We start from the raw sequence: 13,325 nt of genomic DNA, 5'->3' as shown, positions 1-13,325 counted from the left end.
GAACAGTACTAAAAAGAATCTTAAACCTTTTGTAACAACAAACCAAAATAACACATCATAATAACTGCAGATCATGATGTAAATAATGTTGACTGGCGATCCAATAAATCAATATATTAATGCAGACCAGGATATATCTATAACCCTACGGGTCACTCAAATGACTGACGTTCGTCAGCGAAAAAGTCCAACAGCAATATTTACACACGAGGATAATAACAATATTAAAAAGTGGCTTATAATTTCTTCGCCGCTGAAGCGAGTGACGACCTCAAGGATACATTGAACTATGTCATACACAAAAAGAAAATGATCCCCTTACGACCACTGGGGAGCCGAGACACCTGAGCGGTATGTCTCACTCACATGACGAAGCTCCTTTTATCTCCCCTTCTTCCGGGAGTCAAAGAAGCAGATACTGCCAATAATGCCTACGACATCCAAGAACCCCTTCTGTCGGGAGGCCAATAAAGATTAAAAGTCCTTCGGATGCCCTGTCATCGAAGAAAACACTGTAACGCTGAACATCCTACACACGCTCGCAAATATGTACTGGGAGAGTCCAAAGATGAAAGCGAACCACCTCCCGAGGTGATTAAATAACAAAGTGGAAACCAAAAGTGAACATACAAAATTTACAAAGTTGTAACCCCTTACATTAATCATCCAACACTTTCAAAACTGAACAGGTCCTAACATGAACCACTTCATTTATAATTTTACACTGCTCTAATGGGTGTTCTCAAATTTTGAATGTCCAACAGCAACCATTCTCCCCTAACTATGTAACCCCTTGGGGGGGTGGCACCATCAGTGCACCTGATGTGGTGCACTGTAGGTATTAAGGGTCTTTGCAGCGTCCCTTCGGCCCCTAGTTGTAACCCCTTCATTCCTTTTACTGTACCTCCGTTCATATTCTCTTCTATCTTACTGTCCACCCTCTCCTAACAATTGATTCACAGTGCAACTGCGAGGTTTTCCTCCTTGTTACACCCTTGAAACCTTTCCTGTCAATTTCTGTTTCAGCGCTGAATGGCCTTAGTTGCCCCAGTGCTTGGCATGCATGCCTAAAATCTATAAATCAGTCAGTCAATCTAACCATGTACCATATACTGTCAGCCTTAGCTATACTTAAGGAAATACATATTTAATTCCCAGTTACAGTTAATATTCATATACCAAGTGAATGCGTGATTAATGGCCGTCTATACTGCTTACTCTAATGCATTCCATAAAATCATATTGCAAGCATACCGCAGATTGGTACTCAAGGTGGCGTGACACTTGTGGGTGACCGACTACATTATCTCAAGTGCTCAAACCGACCTTTAACGCGACAAAACCAACGGTCTACAGATCAACGTTTTTAGATCAACGTTTATCTAACCAACGATGCACTCGACTCCACGTGCTCCTCTGGCGGAGCCCCTGGCTCTAAATGCTCCTCTATTGGGTCCTCAATGTTACATACCGATCTATTGGGTCTTTAACCGAGACCACCGATGTATAGTGACGAAATGCTGCTACTAAGTTCTACATATAAATTCCACACACTTAACGAAAACGGCAATGGGAGCGGGACTAAGCTAATCCATTTTCACTTTGATGGGTAAGTAAAGAAATTTAGAGTTTACAGAGACCGCACCCTAGTTCAAGCAAATGTTTATTGTAACGCACAATTACAAATGTAATGCTAATAATGAAAAGGGAACAAACAAGACTAATGAGTCATTAGCATTATCAGGTGCATTTGTCGCAAAGACAAAATTACCTTGATATTGGAAATGAATGAGGCATCTTGTTATGTCAAATTTCACCGTAGGCAAGACATTTGTAACCTGTCAGATTACCTTTTATGACAATTTTATTCTCTTTAATTGATAGTAGAACATGGCAATAGTATTGTATTAAAACATATCAATAACAATCTTTCAAGTACATGTCTTATGACTGTAGACCTACTCTAAATTAAATACCCACAACAAAAAAAGTCAACAGAATATACAAAGCACCCCATTTTAATATACTGTATATATATGTATATATATATATATATATATATATATATATATATATATATATATATATATATATAATATATATATATATATATATATATATATATACATGTTGGATATATGGCCAAACAATAAAATACTGAAATAACAACTGCGAATTTTTATATTGTAAAGAAATTTTATGAACTAATGATTGCAATCAACACTAAAATAATATAATATATATATATATATATATATATATATATATATATATATATATATATATATATATATATATATATATATATATATATATATATATATATATATATATATATATATAAAGAACACAGTTATAGCAACTCGTGATAAATATATACATTGTAGATAATGTACAGTAAAATATTGCATAATTCATCATAAACATGCTTATACACACTTCCGTACTAAGTTTCCACTCAGACAATTTCTTCTTCGGTCTCAGCATTTACTGTTGCTATAGGTCTTTGTATTATTCTTATCATATTTTGTATTGGTTCAAATTTTACACACCCTCCCTGACTCTTCACGTTTTCTGACACCACGGCTAATGCTGTCTGCATAGTTGACGATAATTCGTTTCTGATTTTTGTCTTTATGAGATTCGATTTCGAAAATATTCTTTCAGCATCAGCATTCGAGGTAAAACATTGAATATAAGCTGACCATTCTCGTCTCTTAACTTACATAGGTATTGGAAAAGTATCACCGGGCTGTTGGATTTCTTGACATCCTCTGGAATATTGACATTAGGAATATTTCGCTAATCTAACAGATTCAAATTCCCAGAAAATATACGAGGTACAGTACCTCAGCAGCAAGACCTGACAGTGTGGGTGTATTAAGTAATGCATCACTTCTGGTGCAATTTGGTACTGACTAAGCGCTGCACTGCTGCAACAATTTTGAGTCGAGAGGGAACCTTCTTTTATTTGCTTACAAGCCGTTACAAGAAACTGTCGACATCTCGTTCTTGCGTCGGTTATCATAGATGTATTTGATGATACTGTAGGATCTTGTAGTGCTCGGTGAACATTAGGTCCTAAATAAATTTGATTTAAGGAAACGAAGTTCCTGTTATCACTTGGGTCAATGCGAAGTGAGCTTGCTAGGCAAGACAAAACATCTCAAAATGTCTGAGTATAGTTCTCTGTATTTGTTATACAAAAGGTGAATAGTACTAGACCGACTCTTCTGAAACAGTTTATTGAAGTTGTCAAAATATGGCAAAATGTAATCCAAGAATTGGAAAAAAATTATGAACTGTTGGATCCCGCAAGGATGCTGGTGATAACAGTTTATCTTCTATCTCTTCTAGGTGCTTGTTCGTAAAATAAAGGGTTAAAGGCCTCCACAAGACGCGAGCCACTGCTATATGCAAAGAAAGCCACCGTGTCTGCGAAATGTTCTGCAGATTGTGTCGCTTCGTAATGCAAAAGTCTTGGAATTCTGAAAACTTCCGTGTGCAAAATATGTGTAGATAGACCGAATCAAGTCTTCACACTTTCTTGGAAGGGTTTTTGCCGCATTTGAAGCACATAGATGGATCGAGTGGCAAACACATTTGAAGATGGTTATTTCCGGAGCAGAGTTCTTTAACCTACTTGTTAGTGAATTGTGTAGGCCCATGATGTTGCTTGCCCCATCTGCGGCGAAACCGATTAAACTGTCAAGAGGAATTTCCCGCTCTTCAAGAACTCGAATAATGAGGGAAAAAGGATGTTGCCCTGTTGACCCTTCATTTTCTTTATTAGATTGACCATAGATATCGAGAAGATCTAATAATCTTGTTTGAATGCACTCAGTATCAATATCAAAATATTTCACTAACACAGCGCAGGTTTTCATTGTAATTGTGTCAGTGGTCTCATCAATAATTATGGAGAATTTGGTCTTCTTAAGAGAAGCCACTAATTCCTCTTGACTGGCTCTTCCTGTATGTTTTAAAACATAACTCGACTTTGACCGCTTTAATGTTATGGAATAAATCATCTTTGAATGTCAAATCTGTTATAACGTTCTTAAGTATATCAATAAGATGATCAGCAACATTTAAAGCGACACTATGCTCTGCAAAGAATGCTGCCAACTTTATCTCTGCTCTCGTTACTTGATCTTTCCTTTGTTTTATGTCATCTGCTGATGGAACTTTCCGCGTTCATATTGACTCACGTGCATTTTCTAATCTTTGAATGCTACGAGTATGGATTCTAGTTGACATATGACGCTTGACTGCTGTTAGTTCTGCGGTGAATGTTTTCTCACAGACTTTACAGTAGGCCTACCCTTGATGTGGACTCCCCTCGATCTTCTGAAGCCATAGGCTGAACTGATCACCTAACGCCCAAGCATCTCTGAACTTAAGTGTTGGAGCCATGATTAAACTGCAATCAGAACAACAAAATTCCTTAGGAAATTCACTATCGTTTGTATAGCCTAATAGCATACGTTTGCGTGTGTTCATGGGGAGAGAGAGAGAGAGAGAGAGAGAGAGAGAGAGAGAGAGAGAGAGAGAGAGAGAGAGAGAGAGAGAGAGAATTTGAATTTGAATCTGAAACCAGGTAATTTATGATATCTAAAATATTGAATGTTCCTACAAATATCAGGTTATGAGACCCTGGTTCCTATAACTAAGCTCGTTGCAACAGGCGTGCAAGACGGGAAGTTGTTAGACCCCTCAGTGGCAGAGTGCAAGTTTTAAAGACCGTAAAGGCTATGCGCCTCCATCAATGAAGTTTAAGTATTTATTTGTTAATGGAATAAAGTTGGGCACCTTACTAAATACGAAACACTAATTGATAATTACCAAATAAAGACGAGGAGCACTGGCCATACAAAATTTCTACTTGAACGTTAATAGAGCCTCTAGGGGGCGAGGATAAAGGAATCAAAGAGTGCAGTAATTCTGAAGGCATGTAAAATTTTCTTTAGTGTCACTGATATCTAAATATGGTAATATTCGACATATTTGAGACTAGTGCAACAGTTAATAACCAGAATATTTCGCAATATTCACTTCAAATCAAACTTAAGGGAAAAACTAAAGAAAACCTAAATAAAAGCAATATTCAGGCATGTGGAAAAAAACGTCTACACTCTCTGTGAATGTTGGATTTTTTTCCCATAGACTACATTTTCTCCACATGCTACCCAAAAATTCCACACTTTGGCAATCTGACGTAGGCCAGGGTGGTTCCAGTGGCTAGCACTGACTACGCTGCCAGGTGAAAGAAATGTAAACAAAATGTCACTAAAATCACAATTTTTAAAAGTAAATTGTATTTTTCCTAACTAAACAAATCCGAGGTCCTTTACATTAGGAATTACTTTCAACGTTACAGCTTTACTGTTTGCCAATCATGGTACCAGTTAATTCACTTATTTTTCTCGTCTACACTGATTTGCGTATACCAAATAATACTAGCTCGAAGCAGGTTATGAGATTAATATAAAATACCGAACCAAACAATGTATTTACAATTACAATACAGTATATACGAAGTACAAACATGTTTATCGTTGTTTAAAAAAATATTTACACAGTGTTAACGTCGAATTACAAAACGGCAGTGCATTGGTTTATATACAAAAAAAATAGATGGTTTATTCTACAATATGTGAATGAAATGTGAATGAAATAACTTATCTTTTATATACAGCCATTATTTGGTAGTTAATTTTACTTTTCTCTTTTATAGTCTTAAGTTTTTGTTGGTTATAATATACAGCAGTTATTTTCTTGGGAACAATAATTATTCAAAAACATTAGTAGAAGCCCATATTAATTTTGCTATTGTTTTCTGTACCATGCCCTTCATCGCAAAAATTCAATTTTGAAATAAGACTTCGTCATCAGCAAGAGGATTATATATCACTGTTTATGTCAAATTTTTCTGACTACTTGGTGTTTTGAAAGTAGGAGTGTTAATTTATTAATGATGATATAACTATAGGCCTGCATAACCATATTTGCCGTAATGTCATCTGGGCATAATAACGAACCCTTACTGATACCAGCAAGGTAATTGTGGTTCTCTGGCAAATTGTCCTCATCATCTGGACGTTATCAAATCTTCACAAGCGTTGCATTTTTCTTTTTTGAAAACTATGCAACAACAACAGTCTGCCAAATAATTTATGAAAAAAACTCCTTGCAATTATCAACGTCACTTAAATGTTACTTTCAGAGAAATATTATTATATATGCAAAACTCCTGTCTATAACTGGTACTCTCTAAATCGTTCCATTTCAAATCATCAAAACTTCTCAGCCCTGTTTTTTTTTTATTGTGGAAAGGCAATTCTTGCTTTAAGACATATCATCTAAAGCTTCTTTTCACATTCAAACAATTGACGTACGGAAATATTGTACTGATCACCTGTGCAAGTTGACGATATTGTCCAAACCTTGCCTCTAGATTTTCTGTTTGACATTTTCTTGTCAACACAACTCATTTTCAAACCAGATACAATAAACAGTATTCCGTTATTTCTAATACTACATAAGCTGCATGTTTCAGTGCTGTGAATGTTTTTTGTTAACGTTCCAGCAAACTCTTAAGCCATCCCACTTTTGTAGCCATTCGTAGAAATAGTTGAGAAATTGACATTTTATTGGAGTACGTGGCATATTTATTATTTAACCTTTGACCTTTATGGGGATTTTACATTCATTATTGTCCACGAAATTTTAAAAATTTGGACATTCTGCAACTTCTGAATAAAATGGCATACAGTGAATTTTTCCAAGAGTTAAAAGCTTAAATGAGATACTCAGTGAATATTTTTAAAACTAAATGAACATTGTTTCTCAAAGGTGGAGGGGAGTGATGCTTTTAATGACAGTTTGTATGAATTTTTCAACAGCGAACCATCATGAGACCATATTCTATCTCATGGAGAACGGGAACTTCATTGTTTTATTCATATCTTACTGGCCAAGCCAATTATTCCCGATACATTTCAACAAATGTACTGAATCATACACAAAAAACGGGGTTCTGTTACTCTGAAATTGGTGGGGATACACTATAGAATACTAGACCAGTGTAATTTTATACACTTTAACCAATCCAGGGCCAATAAGGTTTGTCCCTTACCTTTGACTATTGCTGAAGAAGAGAAGAGAAGATGGTAACTTGCCTATTTCCTGATCACTATACTGTACTTCCACTTGTGATGAACCTGTAACTTCTATGTCTGTGCCACTGTAACTCTTGAGCACCGTGTCTGAAGGTTTTATCACTAAGTTAGGTATTGTGTTTGCATCTTCACTAAACATCTTACCAGACGCAGGGCACTTGTCCCAATCATTGTTGTTATGATCTGTACCATATCTATAGCATGCTTAGCTAAATTTTTTTCTGGGGTTTCTCTGCACTTGCAGTAGGTTTACTTGTTTAATGTTTGCCCTTTCTTTGCATGCTGGCACCTTTTTATATGCTACTTGAATCACCTGGCTACTGCTGCCTATTATGACATTTGACTGGTAATTTGCCATTTTTAAAGCTCTTGCTAAGTCCTGAGCTAGGCGTTGTTTCACACAGGCTTACACACACTGGGAGTGGTTTCACACAGGCTTACTGGGAGTGGCGTTGTTTCACACTCACACTGGGAGTGGTTTCACACCGGCTCACACACACTGGGAGTGGTTTTTCACACACTCACACAGGGAGTAGCGTTGTTTCACACACACTGGGAGTGGTTTCCACACAGGCTTACTGGGGTGGCGTTGTTCCACACACATGGGGAGTGGTTTCACACAGGCGTTTTCACACACACTGGGGAGTGGTCACACACACAGGCTTTTCACACACTGGGAGTGGTTTCACAGGCTTACACACACTGGGAGTGGTTTCACACAGGCTTACACACACTGGGAGTGGTTTCACACAGGCTTACACACACTGGGAGTGGTTTCACACAGGCTTACACACACTGGGAGTGGTTTCACACAGGCTTACACACACTGGGAGTGGTTTCACACAGGCTTACACACACTGGGAGTGGTTTTACACACAGGCTTTCACACAGGCTTACACACTGGGGAGTGGTTTCACACAGGCTTACACACACACTGGGAGTGGTTTCACACAGGCTCACACACACTGGGAGTTATTTCACACAGGCTAACCTATTAGATTCGACTGAACTATAGAACAGCTCACACATGGGTCGTTTCACTGATTACCTTGAAATTTACTTTTTCTACAGTATTTTGGTTGCTTATCAAGAATTTACTGTCATTTTTTGGTGGACAACTATATCCTGTAATTAACCTTAGAACTGTTATTGTATGCTGGCCATCCTGGAATGCTATTGCGCATGCACAGTATTATAGCGGAACTTTTGGTGAAAAGTGGTTTCCTTCACCAGGGGGAACTGCCCAGTTGCTAAATAACATGGCCTACCAAGTTAGGTTAGGTTAGAGATATGTTAGGTTAGTATAGTACGTTTTATAATAGGTTTCCTTAGCCAGTCCATTCCTGAACATATGGCTCCCTATTGACTTGTGCATACGCAGAACCATTCCATGACAACAACCTTAAAGTCCGGTCTTTCTCCCAGAGATTTCCCCCACCCAAAACCCCGCATTCCCAAAGGGTCCCCAACCATGTTGGACAGGGGCTATTATTTTATAAGTTGCCAATTTACAATATTAAATTGTAACCTACATTTTTGAAAAGAGCTCTTTTTCACTCTCAGCCAGTTATTTTGAACCCTTAAACACTATGGGTTTCTCATGCAAAATGGCAAAATGATAAATAAAAAAATCAAGTTATGACAGTTTTTGCAGGCCCTGTAAAACAATTTGATTAATTATTTTCCACCCTCCATTTGCGAGGTATGTATATGGCAATATTTTTATTATGTAACTAGTAAAGACCAAGAACTTAGGTTACGTTAGGTTGGTATTTTAAAAAAATAGGTTATTTTACAGTGTAAGACAATCCCTCCATAGCTATCATTTCCCTTAGCCATTTTAGCAATGGAAAACACAAATGGTTTTTCCTGCAAAAAGGACTGGCTGGAGTCCTATTGGCAACTTATAGAATTTTACTGGATAGAAGTAGGCCTATGAGATAATAATAATTGACTGACAAACACCACCGCCACCTTTATCAGCAACACAAAGTACAGTATAGGAAAAATAAATTTTCAAGGTAATAGTCCGTGCGGAGCTGTTCTAGTTTTACCCGAATTCATACTATAATTCAGTCTAGGCTAAAGCAGTCTTTTTTTTTATATTGCACCTTAACTTGTTGCTCACAACTTCTACCTAATAGATTTTTCAGGCTACAGCTTTCTTAGGTTATACCTAATGTGACCAGATTTTTTTTTTTCTGTAGGATACATTATTGCATGGGGCTAACTTTACTATAGTGAAATCACAAAATATCAGTTATCGGACACACCAAACGATAAAAAGTGCTAGGTTTGTTTGTGAAAAAAGCGGGCGACGTAAAGATTGCGGACTTTACATTGCAGTCAAAAGTTATCCTAATGTCATCCGGAGACAGTGTCAAATAGCTTACCTGTTGCAATGAACTTATTGGCGAGTTTCTACTTGCAATAGTAAGTTCGTCCAATAAAAGACAAGAAGTTCACATGGCACGCTCCTTGGATAATGTTCGTTTCCACTTTCGGTCCGAACATCCCTAGTCAATTTTTATATCCTTCGAATCTTCATAAAAAATGGAAAAAAAACTGTCTTTAACTATACATAATTCTTGCAAACTTAATATTTATCACAAAAAAATTAAAATATGTAAAAAATGAGGATTGTTTCTTTCAATTTTGCAAAATGCACTTGGGGACATTTAAACCCCCTGGGGCTAGCACTAAACATGGTGAAATACATTTGACCCTTCAGGAACTAGTACTAAACACGGCAAAATACATTAGACCCCCAAGGCTTGTACTAAACACGGCGAAATACACGTCCCCCCAGGGACTAGTACTGAACACTGCAAAATACATTTGACCCGCCAGGGCCTAATACTAAACAGGCAAAACTGTGGGTGAATCACCGTTTCGCCGCGTTTAGCACTAGCCCTCATGGAGTTCGGACCGGAAACGAACTTACCCGCCATTTCATCGTACCATATAAATTTTATGGCCCAGCACAAAAATAAAACAGCAGACCCACGAAAAAACCTCGTACGTAAGTGACGTACGGGAAGGACACGCGTGAAAGAGAGAGAGTAGCTGGCTTACGTCATGGTGGTCGTCATGGCGTCATATCCAACAGACCCTGTTTCTCGGAGGTCTTACCTAACACTGATCTAATTAGCCCTAACATGTCAGTTGAGAGGGATTGTGCTTATGTAAAGAAATGCCTGTGTACTGTATACTGTAACCACATTGAAATATTATTGCTGTAAATAATGTAAGTTCAATCCTTTCAATAAAAGGAAAAAAATAGCCCTAACAAAAATTTTTTCTCTAAGTCAACGGGCACTTCCAGGATTAAGAGCTCCATGGGCGTTTTCCGAACGGTCGGAAAACATATAATAATTGTGACCGTCTCATCATACTTTACAGTGTAAGCACAGACACACAGACACGACACATTGCTACCATGGAACATTACTCGAGTAGGATGGTTCAATGGAAATGTTTATTTCCAATGAGATCACTTAAGACTAACAATGTTAAATTCTTCGCTAATTTGTGGCTTTTCCCCTAAACGGATTTTTTTTATAAGCATGGGAGTGTTGCTCTAATATCTTGTAAATGTTTTCATGCAAAAATGATCAGGAAAATAAGGATGAGAACAAAAAACCTATTGTTTTTACTGGATACTATTAGCGGAAACGCTTCCACGTACTGAAGTCTAGTTTAAGCCTCATTTTCATGCTATTACTAGCCATAATGTAATAAGTTATGGCAGGAATTATTGGTTTCAACAAATCCCAACCGCTTCGACAGCTGATCTAATTTTAGTTTAGGCGTCTGCTTCAAGACCGAACGAACAAGTCTATAAAGTGTGTGACATGTTTTCGAATTCCTTAAAGTTAAATCAGAGCTTAAACACGGCTGGAACCAGTTCCACATACAGAGCGGAGTTCTTAATTCTCATTTTTATTAAAATGGCTAAAGCTACATTTAGGAAATTTATAAAATTTTCTAAAAAAATGCCATTTTAAAAAGTAAAAGTTTACAGTGGAAATCAAACATCATATACAGAGCACCACTGTAAAGTTCTAAGGAAACCAACTTTCCTGGAGGACGATGGGGATAACAAGGAAGTGACAATCGGACAACTGCTGACAAAGAGGTCAATACCGCTGAATGTACTCGGCCTACTGTAGATGCAAGGTGGAAGCTCGTTAATATCTATGCATTACAGTCATCGGATTCCTGAGAATATCAATAGTGACGCGAGAAATTTTAGTTTGGAGTTTAATCTAGATTCAGGGTAAGATATAAGCAGAAATTTACGTATGGATTATCGCTTCAGGAGCCCTGAAATACCGGGATTATAATCGCTCATAAAGTGCAATAAAACCCATCTTTCATTTGTCAAGCGATTTCGAATTATTTGAGTTATATATTAAAGTACGAAGTATACTTCGTTCAGTAATATCAACTAAAAGTTTTTTTTCGTAATGCTGTGTTGTTGATAGTTTATGACGGCTGAACTACTATAAAAAAAAAAATAGTGCTGATCTTTTGGGTAAACAAGCCTTCAGTGGTCAAGTTCTCTGGGAGCTGTGAATACTGTAGTAAAAAAAATGGTCGGAAAACCTGTCAGCAATTCTTATAACCTATTATTCATCAATATTGTCAATCTGTGTAAGTCTGACAAATTACAAGAAAGCCCACGTATTCATAAATAAAACGTCAATTAAACTAGTGAAAGTTGTAAAATATACTCTATATTGGCTATAATCTTTAATCATTAATTTAAAAGTCCGTGATTGTCCAGTTCTAGTGTCAGTTAATAACAGATAATGTTAGTTCAGGATTTACTTTGCACCTTCAAATTTGTTTAAGTTCGGCATCTTTTTATAATTTGTTACAGCCTGCGTCACTGGGCGTCGGTCAAAACATTCGGGAATACATAAACTAACATTCTTTTAAACCCATATCAAATACGTCTAATTTAACGTGAAATTGCTGGTTCTTAGTAGCCTTCGAACCAGTGCATTTTACTTTTAAATAAACTACAGAGGTTTGAGTGTTAAAATATTTTACCCTTTATGTTCTATTGTGAAGTGAGCGTAACTGACATTGGCACTTCTAAAAGTCGTTATACCCGCACAGTTGTTACTAAAAAAGGCCGTTTCTTCCAGAACCAGCACTAACCGTCGTCCAGAGCCAGAAAATTTTAACCGGCTACCAGATTCGCAACCAAGATTGGTGCATTTCCAATAGTGTATACAAATGCACGATTTAAAAGCCCGCACATGACCTAGTGTAGACGGGACAGTTTTCAGTACAACTATCTAAACAAGAGCCTTTTTCACCACTGCATTTAACGCATATACAAAGTTAAGCTTAAACAAGCCACCTGTTCAATTACGTCAATTAGTCTATTTAGTGTAGAAATCCTTATGCAACAAAAAGCCGTGCCTTCAATTGACTAACAAAATTGATCATACCTATAAATGCTCATAATTAAACACGTGCTGGTCATAAGGCACTGGAATAACAGTAATTCAGTAAATAATAAAAATCACTCATAGCCTACTCACTATGGTTGAACGTAAACGAGGGCGTTATTGAATTAAAACCACCAGTTATAACACCCGTTCCTCACGTACAGCACAGGGATTGCTATTCAAAATCCAGAAACGGTTAATATTCAGAAATCGGCGTTTCGAGTAGCACTTCCAAAGAAGAATAACCAGCAGGCGGGAAATGAGTTATGAGGCACTGCACAGTTCAACGATCACCTGTAGAATGGAAGGTAAGCCGGCTTTCAAACGAAAGGTAACCTCGGTTTATGGAAAAAAAAAATACTGACAATCTAACGCGAATGGCTTTGTAAATGCTGATCCATAGAGATGAAATTGTTCTCTTGAGGCAGGCAGCGTATGAAATAATCAATTTGAACTACGGAAGATAAAAAATTGCTTGGAAACAAATTCGTCAACAATCTCAGCCATTTGTATTTCATGATGCCGTTAGATAATCAGCCTACATATATGTTATTTTCTTCAAATGCTTTAAATTACATATTAAGGTTTAAACCATAACTTTATTTATTACAAAAATGATAAACATAGAAGTTAGGATGATTTATATCTTTTATATATAAATAGATAAAGGATTATTAAC

General features: G+C 37.0%; 1 long non-coding RNA gene across 1 annotated transcript in view; it reads right to left on the bottom strand.

Annotated features, from left to right (window-relative positions):
• LOC136830239 (uncharacterized) overlaps positions 1 to 12,950 on the bottom strand; it is a 33,889-nt gene extending 20,939 nt beyond the window's left edge. Inside the window, exon 1 of the long non-coding RNA XR_010850608.1 lies at positions 12,740 to 12,950. This is a non-coding gene — a long non-coding RNA (uncharacterized lncRNA). The remainder of the gene's footprint in view (positions 1 to 12,739) is intronic.
• Positions 12,951 to 13,325: the final 375 nt, after the last annotated feature.

This window comes from Macrobrachium rosenbergii, chromosome 46 (assembly GCF_040412425.1).
Source record: "Macrobrachium rosenbergii isolate ZJJX-2024 chromosome 46, ASM4041242v1, whole genome shotgun sequence".
Lineage (NCBI taxonomy): Eukaryota > Metazoa > Arthropoda > Malacostraca > Decapoda > Palaemonidae > Macrobrachium > Macrobrachium rosenbergii.
This window is presented reverse-complemented; position numbering and strand designations above follow the sequence as displayed.